Below are 25,766 nucleotides of genomic sequence, written 5' to 3' on the forward strand. Positions count from 1 at the left end.
GTTGGTTCCTCTGTTTTTTCAAAATGTGGTTCGTTTGCACGGGATCCCTGAAAATATTGTTTCCGACAGAGGATCCCAGTTTGTGTCTAGATTTTGGCGGACCTTTTGTGCTAAGATGGGCATTAATTTGTCTTTTTCGTCGGCCTTCCATCCTCAGACGAATGGCCAAACCGAGCGCACTAATCAGACTTTGGAAACCTATTTAAGATGTTTTGTTTCTGCTGATCAGGACGACTGGGTGACTTTTTTGCCATTGGCAGAGTTTGCCCTTAATAATCTGGCTAGTTCTGCTACTTTGGTTTCGCCTTTTTTTTTAGTTCAGGGTTTCATCCTCGTTTTTCCTCGGGTCAGGTGGAGTCTTCTGACTGTCCTGGAGTGGATGTTGTGGTGGATAGGTTGCATCAGATTTGGAATCATGTGGTGGACAATTTGAAGCTGTCACAAGAGAAGGCTCAGCGCTTTGCCAACCGCCGTCGCTGTGTGGGTCCCCGACTTCGCGTTGGGGATTTGGTGTGGTTGTCTTCTCGCTTTGTTCCTATGAAGGTCTCCTCTCCTAAGTTTAAGCCTCGGTTTATCGGTCCTTATAAGATTTTGGAAGTCCTTAACCCAGTGTCATTTCTTTTGGACCTCCCGGCATCGTTTGCTATTCATAATGTGTTCCATCGGTCGTTGTTGCGGAGGTATGTGGTGCCTGTGGTTCCTTCGGTTGAGCCTCCTGCCCCTGTGCTGGTTGAGGGAGAATTGGAATACGTGGTGGAGAAGATCTTGGATTCTCGTGTTTCTAGACGGAGGCTTCAGTATTTGGTTAAGTGGAAAGGCTATGGTCAGGAGGATAATTCCTGGGTTGTCGCCTCTGATGTTCATGCGGCCGATTTGGTTCGTGCCTTCCATGTGGCTCACCCTGATCGCCCTGGGGGTTTTGATGAGGGTTCGGTGACCCCTCCTCAGGGGGGGGGGGGGGTACTGTTGTGAGCTCCGTTTTCAGGCTCCCTCTTGTGGTCACAGATGGTATTGTGTGACTTTGGTTTTTTGGCTCCCCCTGGTGGTTTGGTTTATTATCCTGCGGGTCTGCTGGATCAGCTGCTTCGTTATTCACCAGGGAGGCTCCTATTTAGCTCTGCTTTACTTCCACTTGTTGCCGGCTGTCAATGTATTCAGTGCTATTCTGATTACTCCTGATTATCTCGTTTTCTGCCTCTTCAGGATAAGCTACGTTCTGTTTGAATATTTTTTGCTCATCTGCCTGCAATAGGATTTCTGTGTATGATGAGTCTAGTCCAGCTTGCTAACATGTGATTTCTTTTTGCTGGTAAGCTCTGGGGTACGGAGTTGCTTCCCCCGCACCGTTAGTTGGTGCGGGGGCTCGAGCAATCTCTGCGTGGATATTTTGAATAGGGTTTTTTATTGACCGCACAGTTTCCTTCCTATTTTCTGCTATCTAGTATTAGCGGGCCTCATTTGCTAAATCTGATTTCATCTCTGCGTTTTTGCTTTCCCCTTAACTCACCGTTAATATTTGTGGGGGGCTATTCTATATCTTTGGGGTCTTCCACTGAGGCAAGTGAGGACTTACTTTCCCTCCAGGAATAGTCAGTTTCTCAGGCCGTGACGAGACGTCTAGGATTTTTTAGGTAACGTTCCACGGCTGCCTATAGTTGTTTGCGGATAGGATCAGGTTGCTGTCAATCTAGTTACCACTTCCCCAGAGCTAGTAGTCTGTTCAGTTACTTAGCTAGTCCGACCTGCGATCCTTGCCACTAGGATCATAACACATGGCGTCCCATCTCAATTCCAGTCAATTTTGCATTGAAAAGTCAAATCGCGCTCCTTCCCTTCCGAGCTCTGCCATGCGCCCAAACAGTGGTTTACCCCCATATATGGGGTATCAGCGTACTCAGGACAAATTGCACAACAACTTTTGGGGTCCAATTTCTTCAGTTACCCTTGGTACAATAAAACAAATTGGAGCTGAATTAATTTTTGGGTGAAAAAAGTTAAATGTTCATTTTTATTTAAACATTCCAAAAATTCCTGTGAAACACCTGAAGGGTTAATAAAATTCTTGAATGCTGTTTTGAACACCTTGATGGGTACAGTTTTTAGAATAGTGTCACACTTGGGTATTTTCTATCATATAGACCCCTCAAAAAGACTTCAAATGAGATGTGGTCTCTAAAAAAAATGGTGTTGTAAAAATGAGAAATTGCTGGTCAACTTTTAACCCTTATAACTCCCTGACAAAAAAAATTTGGTTCCAAAATTGTGCTGATGTAAAGTAGACATGTGGAAAATGTTACTTATTAAGTATTTTGTGTGCCATATCTCTGTGATTTAAGGGCATAAAAATTAAAAGTTGGAAAATTGCGAAATTTTCAAAATGTTCGCCAAATTTATTTTTTTCACAAATAAACGCAGGTAATATCAAATAATTTTTACCACTATCATGAAGTACAATATGTCACGAGAAAACAATGTCAGAGTCATCAGGATCCGTTGAAGCGTTTCAGAGTTATAACCTCATAAAGGCACAGTGGTCAGAATTGTAAAAATTGGCCCGGTCATTAACGTGCAAACCACCCTTGGGGCTTAAGAGGTTAAGCAATGTCTGTCTCCGCTTAACTTAGAGGCAGGTAAGGCCGTGTGCGATAACGATGAGAACCTGGTAGCAGCCCTACGCCAAGACAACCTCACACACGTGCCTTGCATGGTTCACGTCATCATCCTGGTGGTACAGCTATTTCTCCGCCACTTCTCGGCCTGGATATGCTGCTGCAGAAAGCACAGTCACTGTGTGCTCCCTTCCACTATTCGCACCCAGCGGGTCTTCAACTTCCATTGCTAAAGAGGTCTTTTAGGCTACCGGTTAACCAGTTCATATGCAATGTGATGATATGGTGGAATTCCACTGTACACATGTTGCAGTGACTGTGGCAGAAGCGACAAGACTTGGTGCAGTAAGTCATTTTGCCAATGCAGTAGGAGGTGGTGTAAATCATGCTTGCAGAATGGGCATAGATAAAGGATCTCTACACCCTTCTGCACACTTTCAAAATGGCTACTAAGATGGCTAGTGCTGATGACGACGTCATCAGCATCACTATTCTGGTCATCTACATGCTGGAGCACACTTTGATTAGTATGTGGGAACAGCTGGTGGAAGATGAGGAGGAAGGGGAGGAGGATGTGGAAGGGATAAAAATATCTCTAAATTTCGGACTGTCGTCGCACAGGCGGGTGCCATGAGAGGGTGGATTACAGCGATCAAGGGAGGCTCATGATACCAGACAAACTGTTAGTGAAGGTGCAGGAGCTGAGGAACAAACAAAGGAAGATGAGGAGGAAGAGGTGATGGGCACGCAACAGTCAGGAGATGAAGAAGCTAATAATACTCTCTCTGTTGTCCATGGTTGTCTGGGGGGGATGGAAGAAGCACACTTGAGTGTTACTCTGCCACCAACACACCAAGGACTTGGACCTCATGTAAGCGCCTGACACATGAATGTCTTCTTGCTGCAACATTATGTCCATATTGATTTGCCTCTCTAGCAATCCTAAGAGCAGCTCTCTCTGAAATTTTGCTTTATCTTTCAGAACTTATCTTGATCTCCACTGTTTCTGTTAACTGCCATTTTGTAATTACATTTTTAACCGAGGAAAGGGCAACTTGAAAACACTTTGCTATCTTCTTATAGCCTCTTCCTGCTTTGTGGCCTCCACTATTTTCATTTTCAGAGTGCTAGGCAGCTGCTTAATAGAGCCCATGGCTGCTTTTTTGGCATGAGGTTAGAGGAGGCGTGTTTTAAGGCTGGAAAATTTGCATCACCCGGCCTTTCCTAACGATGATAGCGAACAAACCACAACCCTAATAGGCTAATAAAGGCCTGAAACCTTGGTCAAAGTTATCTGAGCACACAAATCTCCAAGGGTGACCAAACTTTTGCATTGTCCCATTTTCCTTTTTTAATTTTTAAAATTTAAAAAATGAAAATATATATTTATTTTGCCTAAAATGATAAGGAAATGTGTAATCTTTAATGTCAAGTCTTTTCGAAATCTTATCTTCAATTAGCTTAACTGTTAACAATAACGGTAATTTTGACCAGGGGTGTCCAAACTTCTACATACCACTGCATATTCCCTCCATATATAAAACCAGGATGGGGGGGGGGCGGTCCAAATCTTGCACCGGGTCCCATCAGACTCTAGTTGCGCTGCTGGTTGCAAAAACTGGTTGAAAACAACATTTTTTATTTTGTGCCAAAACCATGAACCACATGCGCCATTTTAAAGAATTTGGTGCAAAACAAAAACATTATTTCACACCACAACTTCAATACATCATAAATGATGAATGAATGGGTCCAATGTGTGGAAAATTAGTAATTTCGGTGCCATTACGGTATATAAACCATGCATGTGTGATATGCTTCCTATGTGTACAGACGGATGAAGGGAAATTAATCCCTAAAACGCGTTCCAGAAGCGAGGAACATATTTTACTGCACAACCGCCTCTTCAATGAATCTTCCATTTGCTTTGCAGTGATGATACCATCTCGGTGTTTCGTCCATACCCAAGTACTACTTGCTCTACTGGTGCGCCTCCACGCCGAACAGACTTTTTCCAGGGATGTTGCGTTGGGTAATGGGGAGCAGCAACGGAAGCCCTCTTCCCTCCTTGTGCATGGGATATATCGCTTATATAAGATGAGCAGCTCCTTATTAACCCTTGGAGGGCAGAGGATCCTCACCCCCAGTATATTACACAAGACGCCATCCTCTTTTTATGCTTTTTCTCCATTTTGCTAATAAAACCCGTCCTTTATCCTGAGGAATAACAGCTTGTTGCAGTAAACTCTGATACTTTTCCAATGTGTTTATTTGTTTCAAAAGTTTATACGTCTTAAACAAATTGCGTGAGGATATTTATGGACGCCAGAGAACAGTGAGCGTCGCGCCCCCCGCTGTCGCACAATGCTTGTTTTATGGAGTAAACAGAACTGTTATCTCTCCAGGACGCTGCGTATGTCATGAGGCTAAATGTCTGCATTACATCGCTCATTGGCATTAAAAGAAGTTGAAGAGAGGTTAGCACCAGGGAGGTCCCGACCATATAGAACAGATAATCTGACAGCGGTGCTGCGGACACTATTTGTCTTCCCGTATCTGCTATTCCATCATTTGAATAATTTGCAATCAGAACAGTGAGGACAATACGTCGGAGATTTCCTAGAGCAGAACCAAAGGCGTAAAATAAACAGTAAGCGATCCCAGTGAAATTTTTTGAAGGAGCTGATTAACAACAAAAGACAGAAACAAATAGTTAAGATTGCCTCATGAATAAAGATGAGACGAGCTCCCGCCGTCTGGTTACAAAATTAGTGATAGAGGGTACAGAAAAATGGCACCAGTCCCATCAAGTACTGCCTCATCAATCCTACATGTAGCGATCCAGAGAAAGGCAAAATAAAACCCTCCAAAGCTCCTTCCAAGTTATCTTCAAGGTCCTTAGTGAATTTAAAAGAAACTGATACATTGTATTATGTATAGTGCAGGGGCGGAGCTAGTGGAAAAAGAATTTATGTGTCATGGACCACCCCCTCGGAGCCAGGGTAGAACATAAAGTATCAATTTTATGTGTTTTCTTAAGAGTTGCTAAGCCATGGTAAATTACAGGAGATCAGCTCACGCTCAGAGGGGTTCAACACAGAGGGCGAGCAAAAGAAACATGAATGGGTCCCTTACCTAGGTAACTATATTTAAAACTATTCATAGTAGATATAGGGAAACCTCTGCAGATGACCATTGTGTCACTGTGTCTACACACACACAGTAATAATGCCCCTTGAGTTCCTCCACAAACAAAAGTAGTAGTGTGCAAGAAAAGGGAATAGAATAAAAAAATATATATATATTCAGGGGTGTAAATGGAAATCATTGGGGCCCCAAAGTACCTATGTTTATTATACTCTGGGAACTGGAGACACTTCAGAGCATATGAAGGAACTTTCGATTTGCTTCGATACTTTCAAGACAAATCAAATATGATGCCCAAATTTAAGCGAATCTGTTGAATTTTAATTCCGTTCGATTCTGTGATCTCTAATACATATATATTGTACAGTACAACTTGAACATTCTTATTTTCAACCGGAAGCACGTTGAAATACCATCAACATTGCGACCCGGGCAGCTGGACTCTACATTTTACTCATCAGATTTATAAGAATTCTCCCATCATTGGGTAAAATGGCTGGAAACATGGAGAAATCCATTAATTGGACATCCAAGGGTCTGGAAGTCTTCACTGCTAATTTTAGGCATGGAAATACAGGAAGGTGTCAACTCATCTTTCAAGCAAAATTCTCAACAGACTGCAAGACAGGAGAGACTTCAGGGTGTAAGAAGGAGTCTTCAATTCTCTTCGATACCTTCAATGCAAATCAAATTTGATGCCCAAATTTAAGTGAATTTGTCGAATTTGAATTCCGCTAGATTTGCTCATCTCTGATACATAAATATTGTATGACTTGAACTTTCTGGTTACTTCACAGCTTGAGACAAAAGGTCAATCTTCGTTCTAATTTTCAACCGTATGCGCTTAGAAATACAGTACGAGAAATCGCGAGTCTCCTGGTATTAATGGAGTCGCCCAGTACTAATCTGCTCTGAATTAACCTGTCTGCGCTAAACTCTCCCCTCCCTTCATGTAGATAAACTTGCCATCTTTTGTCTTCATCTTATCAGCCTTTGCCAGAAAATGAATGTCAAAGGCAGCTATGAATCACCTTCCATCATCTCCATAGTGGATGCCCGCAGGTCGCCAAGAGAAATCCCTGTGCATCGTCAGGAACAAACAAATGCCACAGGCGTTTACACGAAGATAGTGCTGGAAACCTGCGCGCTGACTGATTCTGACATGGAAACAGTTTCACAGAATAAGAAATTAATCCAAAAGGCCAAATGGCGACAAACACCACTGACAGCTTGTCCTTATCTCCCCAGCAGGTGGCAGAGGCTCCGCGAAATATCATCAATATTACAACCCGGGCTGCTGGACATTTTATCAGATTTATAAGAATTCTCCCATCATTGGGTAAAATGGCTGGAAAAATGGAGAAATCCATTAATTGGAGTGTTCATGAAATCACATCCTGTGTTCCGGGGTCGACGTCAGTGTTCTATGGCGATCGGACTAAAGCCCCTCAGTGAGGAGATCACACTTGACTGGGCATTCAAAAAAGCAGCTGGAAAAGTTGGTAGTAAGGACGTGGTTTGCAGGGTTCTGGTCTGACGGCCTTGGAATACTGACGTTGCAACTGGACCAAGGTCTGGCAAATGTATTCATTTATCTCTAGTCTGTAGAGCCACAATGATTTCACAGTTATTATCACCTATCCCTTTAAATTACTAGGAACTGGAAGAAGTGCACCTGTATTTTGTTGCAGACTCTCACAGATTACATTTGCAGAATAGTCGCTGATAAATGAAATGAGCCAAGGAAAACAAAAATGCGGGGTCAGAACGAGAGAGTCACTACCTAGAACAGAGTCAGAATCGAAAAGCAGAGTCAGAGATCGTGGGTCGTGGGTCAAGCATTCTGAGGTCAAACCAGAGTGGGCAACATGGGGTAAAAGCAATTATGGCGCAGTATGTTGCAAGGAAATGCTATCATTTGGCGAATGCTGGATCTGGCCGGTAGAGTGAATGAGCCGCAGCAGGAAAGTGCTGAGCACCTGTCGGTGCAGCTTAGTTTCTTCGAAGACCAGACAGTCGCCCGTATGACTAGTAGGGGCCATCAATGGCTACCTTCAGATAAACCATTAAATAATCCACATAGTCTTCTCTATGCAAAATACTGGAGAAAAGTCTTAAAATTAATCCAGCGGCATCCGGCGCATCCACCAACCTCGGCTCCATCTGCACATGCTACCAGACTTTTCTCCAGTCATTAGCACACAGTATTCGCTCCAATATAACCTCTTTTTGGACAAAATGCTAAAACACAGACACATTCCTTATTTTGTCTTTTGGAATTTGTTGAAGTTTTTTGAGCCGATTTTTTTCCACATGATTCATGCGTCTATTGAATTTTCCACAAAGTCAAAAATTGCCTTTATTTGCATCTCTGGCAATTTTTGAAATTTTTTTTACAGCAAAAAGTTGCACATTTTACAAAATGTTGTAAAAGAAAAGAAAAAAAATTTGTGGCATACAATAATCACTCTATAAATGGACTGGTGTACATTTTCACGTCGTTTAAAAAAAGTTGCAATTAATGAATCAGTCAAAAACATCCAGAAATACTAAATCTCACCCACAATGGCAAACTAAAAAAAAGAAAAAGAACAAGAAAACCTATAAAAAGAAATGTGTAAGTTTCAACGCATAAGTAAAAAGATATAAAAATATAAGACGGACATTCAAAGTCAGACATTTACAATGCTTTGGATAGGTGAACAAATACATTACACTCCCAAAAAGAGAGTAGAATAAATTAGTAAAGAAGTACAGTGTAAGAATACAAGACCAAAGTAAACGATACTGTTTAGAAAATATTAGTGTAAGGGAAATTAGTATAAAGGAGATGTAACATAGTTATAATGATGCACATTGGAATTAAATAAACTTTAGAAACATTTTTATCAGGAAAACGCACTTGACATGTGTTTCTCATCGAGCTTCATCAGGGTAAAAAGTAGCAAATAAACAAATAAAAAAGGGAAGCAAATGAAAAGAAAATGTGGCACAAACAAAAATTAAGCACAAAATTTAATAAAACAGGCACAAAAGAAATACCGAATTGTTCCCACAATGATTTTTAGTACCCCACCAGTATATTTAACACATACATCAACTGATACATCTGCTTCATTCACTTCAATAGAGCTGCAATACCAGGCACCACCTGTGGACTGGGGTGGCGCTATTTTGTGGAAGAACACAGTCACGTTTTTCTAATCCTGTTCAGTCCTTTTATTTTTTTATTTAACAGTTTACATTCGAAATTCAGCATTCAACTCTGCTACATCTATAAGAAGAACACCCCCAATGCCTTTAAGATCGTTCTTCCTGATGGAATAGCGCGTTCCTTTGCAGGACTCGGCCATCATTAAGTTTCCTTCTTAAAATCTTTTTCTGCTTCAGCTGATATTTTGTTTAAATCCAAAACCTATTTAAAAACCTGTCGCCCAAAGATGACTCTTAATTAATCTTCCGACGGAATTTTTACTGTAGCCGAGTTCTCGCCGCTTGAACTTAAGACACTTTATCAATCACGGCGGTATTGTGATGTAGAAGCAGTCGACAGAAAGATGAATGATCTCCGCAGCTTCGCATTTTGATAAGTAAGTTAATTTTAAATATTGTAAATAAGTAAATGGAAAAAAAAAAAAAGAAATCAGCAAGATAGGCAGTGCCATTCCTGACGATGGGTAATTAATCGGAAAGAGAAGAAGAAAAAGCGTTAATAAAGTCGGATCAAGGACCCAAAAATGTGAAAAAAAAACCTAATTTCAGGTGGTGTCAGTGCCGAGACGGCGGTGTCAGACGTGCCCCTTGACGGGTAATTATAGTTTATTGTTTTCCTTGTCAATCATGTAACGATGTTGATGTAACGATGTGAAATTCTTGTCTTTGAAGTACAACAACGATAACATCAGCCTCCGTCTAAGTCACCGAACTGAACGGAATCCATTTTAATTTGCATCCCTGGGATGGAGATACCACTGGATCGAATGGTGTATCAAGGAGCCGCTGGCCAACCCTTCCATCGTTCAGGCTGAGTGTCGGAGTCTCAGCACAGCAGGCGGGATGACATCACCTACTGTGCGGAGCCTCACTGAACAGACTGGAGCAGCGCATCAGGTGAATAGGGCGAGGTGAGAGGCTTTATTTATTTTTTAACTGTCAGTACTTATGGTAGACATAAGGGGGACATCCTACTGTGTAGGGTCATCATAGTGTGTAGGGTCACCATAGTGTGTAAAGTCATCATAGTGTGTAGGGTCATCCTACTCTGTAGGGTCATCATACTGTGTAGGGTCATCATACTGTGTAGGGTCATCCTACTGTCTAGGGTCATCATACTGTGTAGGGTAATCATAGTGTGTAAGGTCATTATAGTGTGTACGGTCAACATAGTGTGTAAAGTAGTGTTGAGCATTCCGATACCGCAAGTATCGGGTATCGGCCGATACTTGCGAGTATCGGAATTCCGATACCGAGATCCGATACTTTTGTGGTATCGGGTATCGGTATCGAAACAACATTAATGTAATAATGTGTAAAAGAAAGAATTAAAATAAAAAATATTGCTATACTCACCTCTCCGACGCAGCCTGGACCTCACGGAGGGAACCGGCAGCGTTCTTTGCTTAAAATTCGCGCGTTTACTTCCTTCCGTGAAGTCCCGGCTTGTGATTGGTCGCGTGCCGACCATGTGGCCGCGACGCGACCAATCACAGCAAGCGGTGACGTAATTTCAGGTCCTTCAGGATTTTAAAATTACGTTCTGGCTTGTGATTGGTCGCGTCGCGGTCACATGGGCGACGCGACCAATCACAAGCTGTGACGTCATGGGAGGCAGGACACGCGCGCATTTTAAAATGCACGCGTGTCCTGCCTCCCGTGATGTCCCGGGACGCGACCAATCACAAGCCGTGACGTAATTTCAGGTCCTTCAGGATTTTAAAATTACGTTCTGGCTTGTGATTGGTCGCGTCCCGGGACATCACGGGAGGCAGGACACGCGTGCATTTTAAAATGCGCGCGTGTCCTGCCTCCCATGACGTCACAGCTTGTGATTGGTCGCGTCGCCCATGTGACCGCGACGCGACCAATCACAAGCCAGAACGTAATTTTAAAATCCTGAAGGACCTGAAATTACGTCACCGCTTGCTGTGATTGGTCGCGTCGCGGCCACATGGTCGGCACGCGACCAATCACAAGCCGGGACTTCACGGAAGGAAGTAAACGCGCGAATTTTAAGCAAAGAACGCTGCCGGTTCCCTCCGTGAGGTCCAGGCTGCGTCGGAGAGGTGAGTATAGCAATATTTTTTATTTTAATTCTTTCTTTTACATATTAATATGGATCCCAGGGCCTGAAGGAGAGTTTCCTCTCCTTCAGACCCTGGGAACCATCAGGGATACCGTCCGATACTTGAGTCCCATTGACTTGTATTGGTATCGGGTATCGGTATCGGATTGGATCCAATACTTTGCCGGTATCGGCCGATACTTTCCGATACCGATACTTTCAAGTATCGGACGGTATCGCTCAACACTAGTGTAAAGTCATCATAGTGTGTAGGGTCATCCTACTCTGTAGGGTCATCCTACTGTCTAGGGTCATCATACTGTGTAGGGTAATCATAGTGTGTAAAGTCATCATAGTGTGTACGGTCAACATAGTGTGTAGGGTCATCCTACTGTGTAGGGTCATCATTGTGTGTAGGGTCACCATAGTGTGTAAAGTCATCATAGTGTGTAGGGTTATCCTACTCTGTAGGGTCATCTTACTGTCTAGGGTCATCATACTGTGTAGGGTTATCATAGTGTGTAGGGTCATCCTACTGTGTAGGGTCATCATAGTGTGTAGGGTCATCATACTGTGTAGGGTCATCATAGTGTGTAGGGTCATCCTACTGGGTAGGGTCATCATAGTGTGTAGGGTAATCATAGTGTGTAAGGTCATTATAGTGTGTAAAGTCATCATAGTGTGTACGGTCAACATAGTGTGAAGGGTCATCCTACTGTGTAGGGTCATCATTGTGTGTAGGGTTACCATAGTGTGTAAAGTCATCATAGTGTGTAGGGTTATCCTACTCTGTAGGGTCATCTTACTGTCTAGGGTCATCATACTGTGTAGGGTCATCATAGTGTGTAGGGTCATCCTACTGTGTAGGGTCATCATAGTGTGTAGGGTCATCATAGTGTGTAGGGTCATCCTACTGTGTAGGGTCATCATAGTGTGTAGGATCATCATACTGTGTAGGGTCATCCTACTGTGTAGGGTAATCATAGTGTGTAAGGTCATTATAGTGTGTAAAGTCATCATAGTGTGTAAAGTCATCATAGTGTGTAGGGTCAGCCTACTCTGTAGGGTCATCCTACTGTCTAGGGTCATCATACTGTGTAGGGTCATCATACTGTGTTCGGTCATCCTACTGTGTAGGGTCATCATACTGTGTAGGGTCATCATACTGTGTAGGGTCATCATACTGTGTACGGTCATCCTACTGTGTAGGGTCATCATAGTGTGTAAGGTCATTATAGTGTGTAAAGTCATCATAGTGTGTAGGGTCATCATAATGTGTAGGGTCATTATTGTGTGTAGGGTCATCATAGTGTGTAGGGTCATCATAGTGTGTAAGGTCACCATAGTGTGTAAAGTCATCATAGTGTGTAGGGTCATCCTATTCTCCTACTCTGTAGGGTCATCATACTGTTTAGGGTCATCATACTGTGTAGGGTAATCATAGTGTTTAAGGTAATTATAGTGTGTAAAGTCATCATAGTGTGTAGGGTCATCCTACTGTCTAGGGTCATCATACTGTGTAGGGTCATCATACTGTGTAGGATCATCATAGTGTGTAGAAGTCCCTGTGATGGTGTGATAATGTGTGAGGGCATCATATTTGGTGGAGACCCTGCAGAGTCATCATACTGTGCATGTGGGAAGGACTGTTGGGTGAAATTGTGAGGGTATGATAGCCATCAAAGTTAAACCGTTGTGTGGGAAGAAGACTAGAGTGTTACAGTAGGGACCTACTCACATAGACAAAATAGTTGGTACCTTCTGGTAATGTAAGAAAATCCCCAAATGGTCACTGAAATAGCTTGAAACCGACAAAAGTAATTTTCAATTTAAATTTGTTGAATATTGATAATGGGAATCAATCTTTGCGTTTGAATTCTGGTTCAACAGAAAAATAAATAAAATAAATAATAAAAATGGCCTAGACAAAAATGGTTTCCCTAGAAAATAATTTGACAATAGGGGCTTGTGAAATTAAGATGCGTCCTGTAATTAGAGTCACAGGTGTCTACAAACTTTCCATCAGTCAGTTACCTATTTACAGGGGAAAAAGTAGTCACTGTGCTGTTTGGTATCATTGTGTGTACGACACTGAACATAGAGCAAAAAAAGCTGAGGAGAGAGAGATGTCTCTGGAAATTAGAAAGAAAATTATAGACAAACATGTTAAAGTTAAAGGCTATAAGATGTCTCCAGACAGCTGGATGTTCCTGTGACTACAGCTGCAAATATTATTCAGAAGTGTAAGGTCCATGGGACTGTAGCCGACCTCCATGGACGCGGCTACAAGAGGAAAACTTATGACAGATTGAAGAGACAAATAATAAGAATGGGAACCAGAGCCCAGAACAGCCTCCAAAAAGATTACAGGTGAACTCCAAGGTCAGGGTCCATCAGTGTCAGATCACACCATACAGCGCTGTCTTGGCCAAAGTTGACCATGAAAAATGACCGAGGGGGAAACCACTGCTGAAAGCAAATAAATAAACTAGACTGGAACTTGCACATGGTATGTGTCACACTGATGACACAGGGATGTAATTTGTGAGTCATCAGTGTGCACATGACATCTGAAGGAGCCCTTAGTGAACTCGGTCATTTACCGAACTTTGGACAACTTTTGCCAATTTTGGAATCCGAACACGAATCCGAATGTTTGTGCCGAATTTGATATTGGCAAATGTTTTCTGAACAAGGTCGCTCATCTCTAGTGATGACCATTCATTTTGTTGCTTTCTGTGTCTACCTGCCATGGAGTCCAGACCACAGAAAATATAGACTCAGGGCTTGACTCTTGTCTTCATTGACCCTCTCCATCCATGTGTGTTAGTGACAAAAATAATACTACAACAGCTTCTTATATTCTCAGTCCAGGGCAGGAGCCAAATCCCAAGCAAGTGCACTGCACAGTGTTGGAGTCAAATGTGGGCAAGCCTGTAGTTGTCTGCAGCACTTTGCCTTATTGCAGTGGTTCAATATCGGAGTCCAAAGTATGTGTAAGGAGGAAGACCGGGCTGCAGGTACCTGCTTGCTGGGTCCGGAACTGTTGAGGCTGCCTCCCCTGTTGCTGGGGGGAAGAAATGAGGGAACGGACCAACCTCTTGACCCGGGAAGGAGGGGAGCGATAAAAGCAAAAACACGCAGTGACGGGCAGTTTTGCACGAACCAGCAGCGTGCAGCAGGGTGAGCAGTGTAGTCCGTTCCTTGAGCACTGACGCTGCAACCCATCGGGCTTGCCGGCTCCTACCAACTTCAGTGGGACTGTAGGTGAGAGAGGCTTCGTGCGCTCTGTGACTGTGAGTACCACGCACGGGCAGAAGGAAGAAAGCCGGGTGCCGGACAGACACATGCAGTGGAGGAGCATAAAGGACACGACAAGTTCAGCAACGGGACCGTTTTTGTTCGGCTCTTGTTATTCCTACTATCTACCCTTTAACCATTTATATCCCTGCGAGGAGTTAATACCCTGTTATATTAAACTGTTAAATCTGTTAACCCTTGCTCTGCCTCCTGTCTGACACTGCATCTTGCAGGCGTGCACCGAGCATGTGTCACGTTACCCAAATTCATTACAGCCATGAGGATTCTGGCATTGTCATTTGTTAAGTTATCCGGTGGTGGTTGGTAGGGAGTCATCCATTATGCCAATTGATACAATGTTCTGCCCTTTTGCTGTTGGGAAAGGGAAGGGGAGAGTCTGTTAATGCTTAAACACTGCCTGGTATGGAGGTGTGACCAGTAAACACCTGGCTGGCCCGCTTTTACTCGAGCATTGTTGCCATTCAAAACATTGACCCAGTGGACCATGAAAGAAATGTAAGATCCCTGGCTGCAGGTGCTGCTGTCATTGGTGGGGTCCACGGTGCAGCACAACGACAATCCCAAGGAGCAACTAATGGTATTTCATTTGCAATATGAGAGTACAAAGCAGGGACAACTTTTTTGAAACATTATGGCATCTCTAGGTATCTTACATCGAGGCTGAGAACAAGCAGTTCACCATGTGATACGACAGGGATTGTGGTGAATGTGCTGTTTCATGTATGTTCTTCATGCTATGTATGTTGTTATGCTTTTCTCTGCTGCCACCCAGTGGTCTTTTTCTGTATGGCAGCTTGTTATTCATTTGTTCTTGTGGGCATGTCTTTCCCTTCCAGGTCAGGGGTCAAGTCTTCTCTTCCTCTGGCAGCCATTTCAGTTTCAGTTTCATGCTGTTGTGAGAGGACACGTTTGAACCGGGCTTAGGAAGGCATCAGTCTTTTGACCACACTCTCTCTTGCTGCTCACACTTGCAGTCATACTTGGTGCTACATCTTACTGTACCTTGTCTACACCTGCATTTCTGGAGAAAGTACTGTATTACCAGTTATACACTGTATGTCCAGATTTCCAAATAAACAAGTCTGGATTGCACTATCCCTGGTGTGCGTCATCTCTTCAGACGCTGAGCAGCATTGGTCCTGTCTGCCTCACAGCGAGGAAAATACTGAAGGTACGAATCTCTCTCACAACACCTATTAGTCACTCACACCTCCATTCGCCTCATGTGGGGACAGAACAGTCGAAAGACTGCCTTGAAGCCCGGCCAGAATCATCCTTATATCCCCATCCACGTGCCCACACTCTGCCTGCTCACATACTGCAGCCCTGCTCTGCTAAGAAATCTCCTGCAGCATCACCTCAGACCGCATTGTGCATGAAGACTCTCTGTGTATTATACCACATCGCCGCAGATTGTCAAACTGCAGAACCCCACAATTCTCCAAAAACACCTTGGGAATCTTATCAGGGGGTCACAACTAAGCTGCATCGTAATTTCCAGCCCCCAATTCAAAAGTTCAGTTTCTTAAAGGGACAGCGCACCTTAAATCAAAAAGGCCGAAAAGGACCTTACGCAGTTCCCCAATGCTGAAACAGAGCAAATACAACCTGATACTGTCCATTATGAAGACGGGGAAGCAGAGCCGGCTTCCGCAACAGACCCAGATGCACGACCAGTACGCTCTATCAAGCCAACAGTAAAGGTCCTCGAGAATTACTGTTCCACAAGGGATGAGTTCAATGACAACCTGGACGACCTATGGGAACGAGTCGCCTCCCTCATGTCAAGCATCCAACGCCACAAAGATGATGCAATGAGTTTACAGGACACTATAAGACAGCTAGACGCGGCCCACGGCAGATACAAGACACTGTCCGCAAAGTACGCTGCCTTCCTAAAAGACTCTAAAATCGATGAAGCCCTATCAGAGTTAAGCAAGGCAGATTCCACAGACAGAGAAAGGGACGCCGCCGTGCAAGACGCCAAAGATAAAGCGGAGCTTCGTATCGCCCATCTGCAAGAAACTAGATCGCACAGGTCAGCCTCGTCTAAACACTGTTCGGTCATACAAATCATCCTGCTCAAGAACTTCAGCCCTCAGCGACAGAATCCTAGAGGCCCGTTTAAACGCAGAGCGGTCCAAGCTAAGACGTTCATACACAGAAAAGAAAGCAGAAGCAGAGGTAAAAGCAAAGATTCTTCAAACAGAAGTAGAAGCGAAGAAAGCAGAAGCAGAGGCAAAAGCAAAGATTCTTCAAACAGAAGCAGAGGCTAGAGCAAAGATTCTTCAAACAGAAGCAGAGGCTAGAGCAAAGATTCTCAAACAGAAATGGAGGAAGAAATCACATTAGCCGAAGTAAAAATACTCGAGCAAGCATTGAAGCAAAACCTCAACCTGATTTGCCTGCCACCACAGGAAGAAGACAACCCAGCTCTTCGTACCAGAGACTACGTGCAGAAACAGATACCTGCAGCGCACACCTTCTCCAGCGACGTTCAACCCAACATTGAAGAAACGTCCAAGTCAGCCCAACCTATGGTGCCAGTATCGCCCACAGCCCCTACAGACACCCAAGACCAACGCCGTGATGCACCCCCTCAGGAGCGGTCATCACCGCAAGACGACCGCGAGGCACACTCCAGCCCGCCTCCACAGTTCAAGCAGCAGTCATCGGAATCTCCAGAGGTTAAACCACAGCTCAACCCTGCAGCAACATCATTTTACCCGGGAACAATTCACCCTCCTACACCACACAGCTTATACGCCCGAGGGGCACCACAAGCCAATATGGTAACAAGGAGTGAAGGATCGGACATGTCCGAGTTTGCCAGGTTCATGGTGAGCAGGGAGCTAATCAGCACTAGCCTCTCAAAGTTTGACGACCGTGCAGAGAACTACAGAGCCTGGAAAGCAACCTTCAAGGCTGCCATTGCTGATCTCAACCTATCCGCGGAGCAGGAGCTCGACCTCATGGTAAAATGGTTGGGTCCTGAATCCACAAACCGTATCAAGAGTCTTAGGACTGTCTATGTGGGGCAAGCTGAAGCAGGTCTCGCAGATGCCTGGCAGAGACTCAAAAGAACCTACGGCAGCGCTGAAGCCATAGAAAAGTCCCTATTCAAGAGACTGCAGAATGTTCCAAGGATCAACCTTAAGGAAGCCCACAAACCTCTGGACTTAAGTGATCTGCTTATGGAGCTGGAACTTGCTAAAAGAGACCCTCGTCTGTCTGGACTGTGCTACCTGGACACTGCCCATGGGGTGAACCCAATTGTCTCAAAGCTGCCACATAGTGTGCAAGAGAAGTGGGCAGTATGCGTCTTCAGGTATAAAAGGTCATATGACGTCACCTTTCCTCCGTTCATTCAGTTCTGCAAGTTCATTGACGAACAAGCCCAAATGAGGAACGACCCTAGCCTCGACTTCTTGGAGTCTAACACTGCAGCTCCAGCAACACCTTCATCAAGGTATGAAAGCGTCGCACATAGACGCAAGGACTCGAGGAACAGTGTAAGCGTCAGAAAGACTAACCTGCCATCACCTGCAGTACCTGCCGATAAGCAGTACACTATTCCGTCGAGGGATAAGTCTTTCAATCGTGAGTGTCCCATTCACAAAAGACCACACTCACTGAACAAATGTAGAGGCTTCAGGTCCAAAACCATGCAGGAGCGCAAGAAAATCCTCAGCGAACTTGGGGTATGTTTCAAGTAGGGTTGAGCGAAACGGGTCGTTCATTTTCATAAGTCGCCGACTTTTGGCAAAGTCGGTGTCTCATGAAACCCGACCCGATCCCTGTGCGGGGTCGGCCATGCGGTACGCGATCTTGGCGCTAAAGTCGCGTTTCGTATGACGTGTTTAGCGCCATTTTTTCAGCCAATGAATGAGCGTGGGCAGAGTGATGACATAGGTCTTAGGGGAGTGAACGCCTATCGTCATGTTATCGCTTGTGCGCAGTAGGGATTTGGAATGTGCAATACGAAATTTTCTGTGCTGGGACGGAGGGGAGAGAGAGAGAGCGAGAGGGGGAGGGGGAGAGAGAGAGAGAGGAAAAAATAAAAATAAAAAAATAATTCTTCATTGGGTTTCGTGTTTCGGCCGAAACCCGACTTTTCACGGTGGTCGGCCGATTTCACTCGACTCGACTTTTAAGACAGTCGGGTTTCACAAAACCCGACTCGACCCTAAAAAACTAAAGGTCGCTCAACCCTAGTTTCAAGTGCTGTGCTTCATCAGAACACATGGCCAAGGACTGTAAATCTGCCATTAAGTGTGAAGAGTGTCACAGCGACAGACACCCATCAGCCTTGCACCCAGCCTCAGCCACCAGCGATCCAGCAGTCGCAGTTACCTCTAGTCCCACTACAAGCCATGGCGGGGAGCTACAGAATCACGCCAAGTGCACCACAGCTGTGTCCTGCTTATGCTCAGAGGTATGTGGGGAGAATCAAAGTGCTAAATGTTGTGCCAGGATATGCCTAATCAGAGTTTATCCAGAAGGGCAACCAGAGCAGGCAGTAAAAATGTATGCCATCATTGACAATCAGAGCAATCGATTCCTAGCTGGACCTAAGTTCTTTGAAGCCCTTAGAATCAGGGACGAGCAACACCCTACACTCTGAATACTTGCTCAGGGCGCATAGAGACTAGCGGCAGAAGAGCACAAGGTTTCATTGCTTCTCCTGTCAATGGAGACGTAGAGATACCCCTACCTATGCTAATCGAATGCGATCAAATACCAGACCAAAGGGATGAGATCCCTACCCCGGAAGCTGCTTTCCACCAACCACACTTAAGGCACCTAGCCAGCGTTATCCCACCTGTGGACACAGATGCTGAAATCCTACTTCTGCTCGGCAGAGATAATTTAAGGATACATAAGGTCCGCCAACAGTGTAATGGCCCTGACTATGCCCCCTACGCCCAGAGACTCGACTTGGGGTGGGTAGTCATAGGAAATGTATGCTTGGACCGAACAGGAGTCCATTCCTTTAAGACCTATGTACACCGAGACGGGCGCACTACTTTCTGCAAACCATGTCCTCATCACTATGAGGTGAAGGAAAAGCTTCCAGATCCTGTACAGCTGCCTGATGTTATCCCTTCTCCCTATGCAGATGCCTTGGGAAGATCAGTGTTTTGTACCACTAAGGATGACAACAAAGTAGCTCCGTCTATGGAAGACAAGGAATTCATCAGGATAATGGACAATGAGTTCATTAAGGACGAGACTAATCACTGGGTTTTTCCCTTACCCTTCTGAGCTACCAGGGTAAGGCTCCCGAACAATCGTGAACAAGTCTTGTCCAGATTCGACTCTCTCCAGCGCACACTAAGCAATAAACCGGAGATGAAAGAACACATCGTCACCTTTATGGGCAAAATATTCCATAACAACCATGCTGAGCCAGCACCTCCCTTAAAGGAAAACGAGGAGTGCTGGTACCTACCCTCATTTGGAGTATATCACGCAAAGAAACCTAAGCAAATTAGAGTTGTCTTTGATTCAAGTGTCAAACATCAAGGCGTATCTCTCAATGATGTCCTCCTCACAGGTCCTAATCTGACAAACAACCTAGTAGGAGTGTTGATGAGGTTCAGGAAAGAGCCCATTGCCATCACTGCCGACATTGAACAGATGTTCCACTGTTTCATAGTCAGAGAGGACCACAGGAATTTCCTCAGGTTCCTGTGGTACAAGGACAATGACCCCAGCAAAGAGATGGTGGAGTATCGCATGTGGGTGTACGTATTCGGGAACAGCCCTTCACCCGCAGTGGCAACATATGGCCTGCAGAGAACCGCACTAGAAGGAGAGTCCGAGTATGGAACAGACGCCAGAAACTTTGTAGAGAAAGACTTCTATGTAGATGATGGACTAAAATCTCTACCAACAGAAGAAGCGGCAATCGACCTACTTAAAAGGACCCAATGTATGCTGTACCGAGCTAAGCTTAGACTGCATAAAATTGCTTCAAACAGCCCGGCTGTCATGAGAGCCTTTGAGTCAAGTGACCACGCACCTGGATTCAAGGACAGACCGTCCGCCTGTGCAGAGAAGCTTAGGCCTGAGGTGGAACCTGTGAGCCGATGCCTTCGGTTTCCAAATCAACTGTGCAGACAAACCACTAAATGTGGTGTCCTGTCAATGGTAAATAGCCTGTGTGACCCACTGGGATTCGTGGCACCAATTACCATACAAGGTAAATCCCTTCTGAGTCAACTCTTCGAAACCGTCAAGGACTGGGATGCCCCACTACCTCCTGATAAGGAATCGAAATGGGAAACCTGGAAGCAGTCTTTGTGTGCTTTGGATGAAATCCATATACCGAGATGCTAAGCCAGACTCTCACTTGCTGCCAGCACTAGGACGGAACTCCATGTGTTCTCGGATGCATCCACGGAGGCCATTGCAGCTGTTGCCTACCTGAAGGTGACGGGATCCGACAATCAAGATCACTTTGGTTTCGGCAAGGCTAAATTGGCTCCCAAGCCTGACCACACTATTCCCAGGCTGGAACTCTATGGGGCTGTGCTTGCAGTAGAACTTGCAGACTTTATTCAGCATGAGCTGGACACTCACATAGATGACGTACAATATTACAGTGACAGTAAAGTTGTCTTAGGTTACATCTACAACCAAACAAGGCGCTTCTACGTGTACGTCAGTAACCGCATTGAGAGAATAAGGTCTTCCAAACCTGAACAGTGGCACTATGTCCGATCTGAACTTAATCCAGCCGACCATGCCACTAGACCTATGTCTATAAATTCCTTTGCTAACTCTTCTTGGCTTTCAGGTCCAAAGTTTCTGCTGGAACAGAAGGGAAGTGAATGTGTCCAGGAAGTCTTCAGCATCCAGGATCCGGATGATGATCCAGAAGTCCGCTCCGAGGTCAGTGCTCTGGCCACGAATGCTAAGCCTACCTCCACCCTCAGTTGCCAGTGCTTCGAACACTTTTCCAATTGGACGAAACTCGTCAAAACTATTGCAAGGTTCGTCCACATTGCAAGATCTTATCACATTTCACATGGAGTCAAAGACTCATGGTTGGCACGTCTGCCAAAAACCACTCTCTACTTACCATATTCCGGTAGGATAAACTATGAACAGAACACTGCACTACTACTTGTCCAATGGATTACAGTTGGGTCGGAGATAGTTTGGCCTAGTGCGGCTTCTCTGATCCGAAGATGGGTTTTCCTTTGGATTAGCTCAGGAACTGACTTAAATTAATGTCTTATCTTATTTACAGTTGTTATTGCATTGCATGCATGTTTGGTTTCATTTTTTAGGTTGTTGGACTTTATTTCAAGGACATTAATATAGTGAAATCCCTTACGGAATTTCAGACGGGGAGTGTGCTGTTTCATGTATGTTCTTCATGCTATGTATGTTGTTATGCTTTTCTCTGCTGCCACCCAGTGGTCTTTTTCTGTATGGCAGCTTGTTATTCATTTATTCTTGTGAGCATGTCTTTCCCTTCCAGTTCAGGGGTCAAGTCTTCTCTTCCTCTGGCAGCCGTTTCAGTTTCAGTTTCATGCTGTTGTGAGAGGACACATTTTAACCAGGCTTAGGAAGGCATCAGTCTTTCGACCACACTCTCTCTTGCTGCTCACACTTGCAGTCATACTTGGTGCTACATCTTACTGTACCTTGTCTACACCTGCATTTCTGGAGAAAGTACTGTATTACCAGTTATACGCTGTATGTCCAGATTTACAAATAAACAAGTCTGGATTGCACAATCCCTGGTGTGCATCATCTCTTAGGATGCTGAGCAGCATTGGTCCTGTCTGCCTCACAGCGAGGAAAATACTGAAGGTACAAATCTTTCTCACAACACCTATTAGTCACCCACACCTCCATTCGCCTCATGTGTGGACAGAACAGTGAACTTTGACATGTGAGAGTTCAGTTTCCACAAATGGATGTGTTATTGTATGTTATGTGGGCACAATAGAAAACTCAGAGGAAGAGCACTTACAGCAGTAGATGAGGATGATGATGGTGATAATGACATTGACAAGGACATTAGACAATTGGGAAGGAAGGAGGGAAAGAAGCAATAAGATAAGGAAGGAGGGAAGAACAGAAGGAAGACAATAGAGAAGGAATGAGGAAACAAGGGAAGTGGGAAGGAAGGAAAGAGGGAACGAAGGAAGAAAGCAGTGAAGGAAGGAATGAGGAAACAAGGGAAGTGGGATGGAAGGAAATCGGGAACGAAAGAAGGAAGCAGTGAAGGAAGGAGGGAAGGAAGGCAATAAAGAAGGAATGAGGAAACAAGGGAAGTGGGATGGAAGGAAGGAAAGAGGGAATGAAGGAAGGAGGGAAGGAAGGAAGGCAATAGAGAAGGAATGAGGAAACAAGGGAAGTGGGATGGAAGGAAGGAAAGAGGGAACAAAGGAAGGAAGCAGTGAAGGAAGGAAGGCAATAGAGAAGGAATGAGGAAACAAGGAAAGAGGGAAGAAAGGGAGGACGGAAGCAGAGAAAGAAAGAAGAAAATTTATGGCAAATATGAAACAGCTACAAAAAGAGAGAAATTGCTTTGAAAAGACAGAGAGAGACATATTGTTTTTGGTTGTGAACCTTTGCTATAATTAGGCCATGTTCACACAGTGCGTTTTTTACTGCAGAACCGCAGCGGTTTTGCCGCTGCGGTTCCGCAGCTTTTTTCCATGCAGGGTACAGTACATTGTACCCTATGGAAAACAGGAACCGCTGTGCACATGATCCTGAATTTAAAAAAAAAAAACGCGCTGAATAGCTGCGGGAAAAAAGAAGGAGCATGTCACTTCTTTGCCCGAAACAGCAGCGGTTCTGCACCCATAGACCTCCATTGTGAGGTCAAACCCGCAGTAAAACCCGCAGATCAAAAATATATCTGCGGGTTTTATTGCGGTTTGTGGTGCAGAACCGCTGCAGCCGGAAGTGCGGGGAAGCGGCCGGAAGTGCGTGGGCGGAAGTGCTTGGGCAGAGAGACATGGAGGCATACCGTCGCATGGGGATCGTGTCGGCCGTTTGATTGATTTGGTATGTGTGTGTGTGTGTATGTATGTGTGTGTGTGTGTCTGTGTGTATGTATGTGTGTGTGTCTGTGTGTGTGTATGTGTGTGTGTGTGTGTATGTGTGTGTGTGTCTCTATGTGTGTATGTGTGTGTATGTATGTGTGTGCGTGTGTGTGTGCGTGTCCCCATGCGACGCTAGTGCCACCATTGTGCTAAGTCGCCGTATGGGACTACTACTCCCATCCGGTATTAGGATGGGAGAGTTGTCCCTGTGTCCGGCGACTTAGCACAATTGTAAAGTTACACAAAACACCTACACACAATACACATACATGACACACAGTACAGTACATACAACACATAACATAGAGTATATACTCACCAACAGCACACTTGTAGGCGAAGCCCTCGATCCTCCAGGAAAAAATCACAAAATAAAAAATCAAATTCATACTCCCTGTCCGCAGAATCCATAAAACGAGTGTCCCACGCCGATCCCCTGCTCTCCGGCGATACACTGCCAGGAGCGAAGCTCCTAGCAGTGTATCGCGTACTGTTCCGGAGTTCAATGACTCCGGCGTCTCGGTTAACGGCAGTACAGCTGCGTTGAACTTTCCCACGCAGCACTGCCGTTAAGCGAGAGTGCCGGGGTCAATGACCGCCGGTAAACTCGCTCGCGCATGCGCAGTGACACACCGACAGGAACTATGGCTCCTGTCAGTGTGTTGCTGCAGCCGTGGAGAGCAGACATATCTCTGGATGTGTCTGTTCTCCATGGAAAATCTTCGTGGGATACGTGGCACTTAAATACGTGGCAATTAAATACGTGACACGTGGCACTTATACGTGATACGTGTCACTTAAATACGTGATACGTGTCACTTAAATATGTGATACGTGGCACTTAAATACGTGGCACGTGGCACTGAAATACGTGATACGTGGCACTTAAATACGTGGCACTGAAATACGTGATACGTGGCACTTAAATACGTGGCTCGTGGCACTGAAATACGTGATACGTGGCACTTAAATACGTGGCACGTGGCACTGAAATACGTGATACGTGGCACTTAAATACGTGGCACGTGGCACTGAAATACGTGATACGTGGCACTTGAAAACGGCACTGAAATACGTGGCACTGAAATACGTGGCACTGAAATACGTGGCACTGAAATACGTGGCACTGAAATACGTGGCACTGAAATACGTGATACGTGGCACTTAAATACGTGGCACTGAAATATGTGGCACTGAAATACGTGATACGTGGCACTGAAATACGTGGCACTGAAATACGTGGCACTTAAATACGTGATACGTGGCACTTAAATACGTGGCACTTAGGCTATGTTCACATTTGCGTTGTGCGCCGCAGCGTCGGCGCCGCAACACACAACGCAAACAAAAACGCAGCAAAACGCATGCACAACGCTGCGTTTTGCGCCGCATGCGTCCTTTTTTTGATTGATTTTGGACGCAGCAAAAATGCAACTTGCTGCGTCCTCTGCGCCCGGATGCGTGCGCTGCAGTGACGCATGCGGCGCAAAATGCAAGTGCGACGCATGTCCATGCGCCCCCATGTTAAATATAGGGGCGCATGACGCATGTGGCGACGCTGCGGCGCCCGACGCTGCGGAACAGACCGCAAATGTGAACGTAGACTTAAATAGCTGGATAGAGCTGGATCCGCGGGCTGTGATCTGGCCTACGCTCAGCACTCTGCGGAGCGCTGTCATTCAAAACACGTCCACTCATTTTGGTGTTTAGTCCCAAAATGGAGGATTAAAGAAGAAAAGGGTTGGACAAGGAAATTACATAATTTCTTTTTTTTTTTCCCCCACTGCAGTTAAAGCTTTATTTGTGTCAAACACAGACAATCTGCAGAGAAAACTGCATAAAAAACCGCACTAAAAACGCACCAAAAACGCACCTGCGTTTTCTGCCAAGAGCTGCGGTTTTTGTCCTGAAAAAAAAGGATTGAAATCAGGATCGTGTGAACATACCCTTACTGTAACAGACATTATAACCTGATCCTACAGATAATCAGAGACGTCTGGAGATGCAGGCACAACAGAATACATTTATGTTCTTTAGCACTTAAAATAAAAATGACTTCTTTGTGAGCGGGGCGGTAATGAGTCCTATGCAGTATATCCCTCACTCCAGTAGAGATGATTTTCTGCAGGCAGCCATCAATGACTTCTGCCACCAATTTATGACTACTGTAAATGGAAACACTAATTTCCATCGTTCATTTCAAGATGGCTCCGCTCATGCGATCACTGATGTATGTCATCTAGTAAATGAGCCGGCCTGGCTTTCACTTATATCATCGATTTCTCTAATTCTGTATTTAATGATATGTGGTGCAAATCAGAAAATTATGTTTTC

This window comes from Ranitomeya variabilis, chromosome 3 (assembly GCF_051348905.1).
Source record: "Ranitomeya variabilis isolate aRanVar5 chromosome 3, aRanVar5.hap1, whole genome shotgun sequence".
NCBI classification, from domain to species: domain Eukaryota; kingdom Metazoa; phylum Chordata; class Amphibia; order Anura; family Dendrobatidae; genus Ranitomeya; species Ranitomeya variabilis.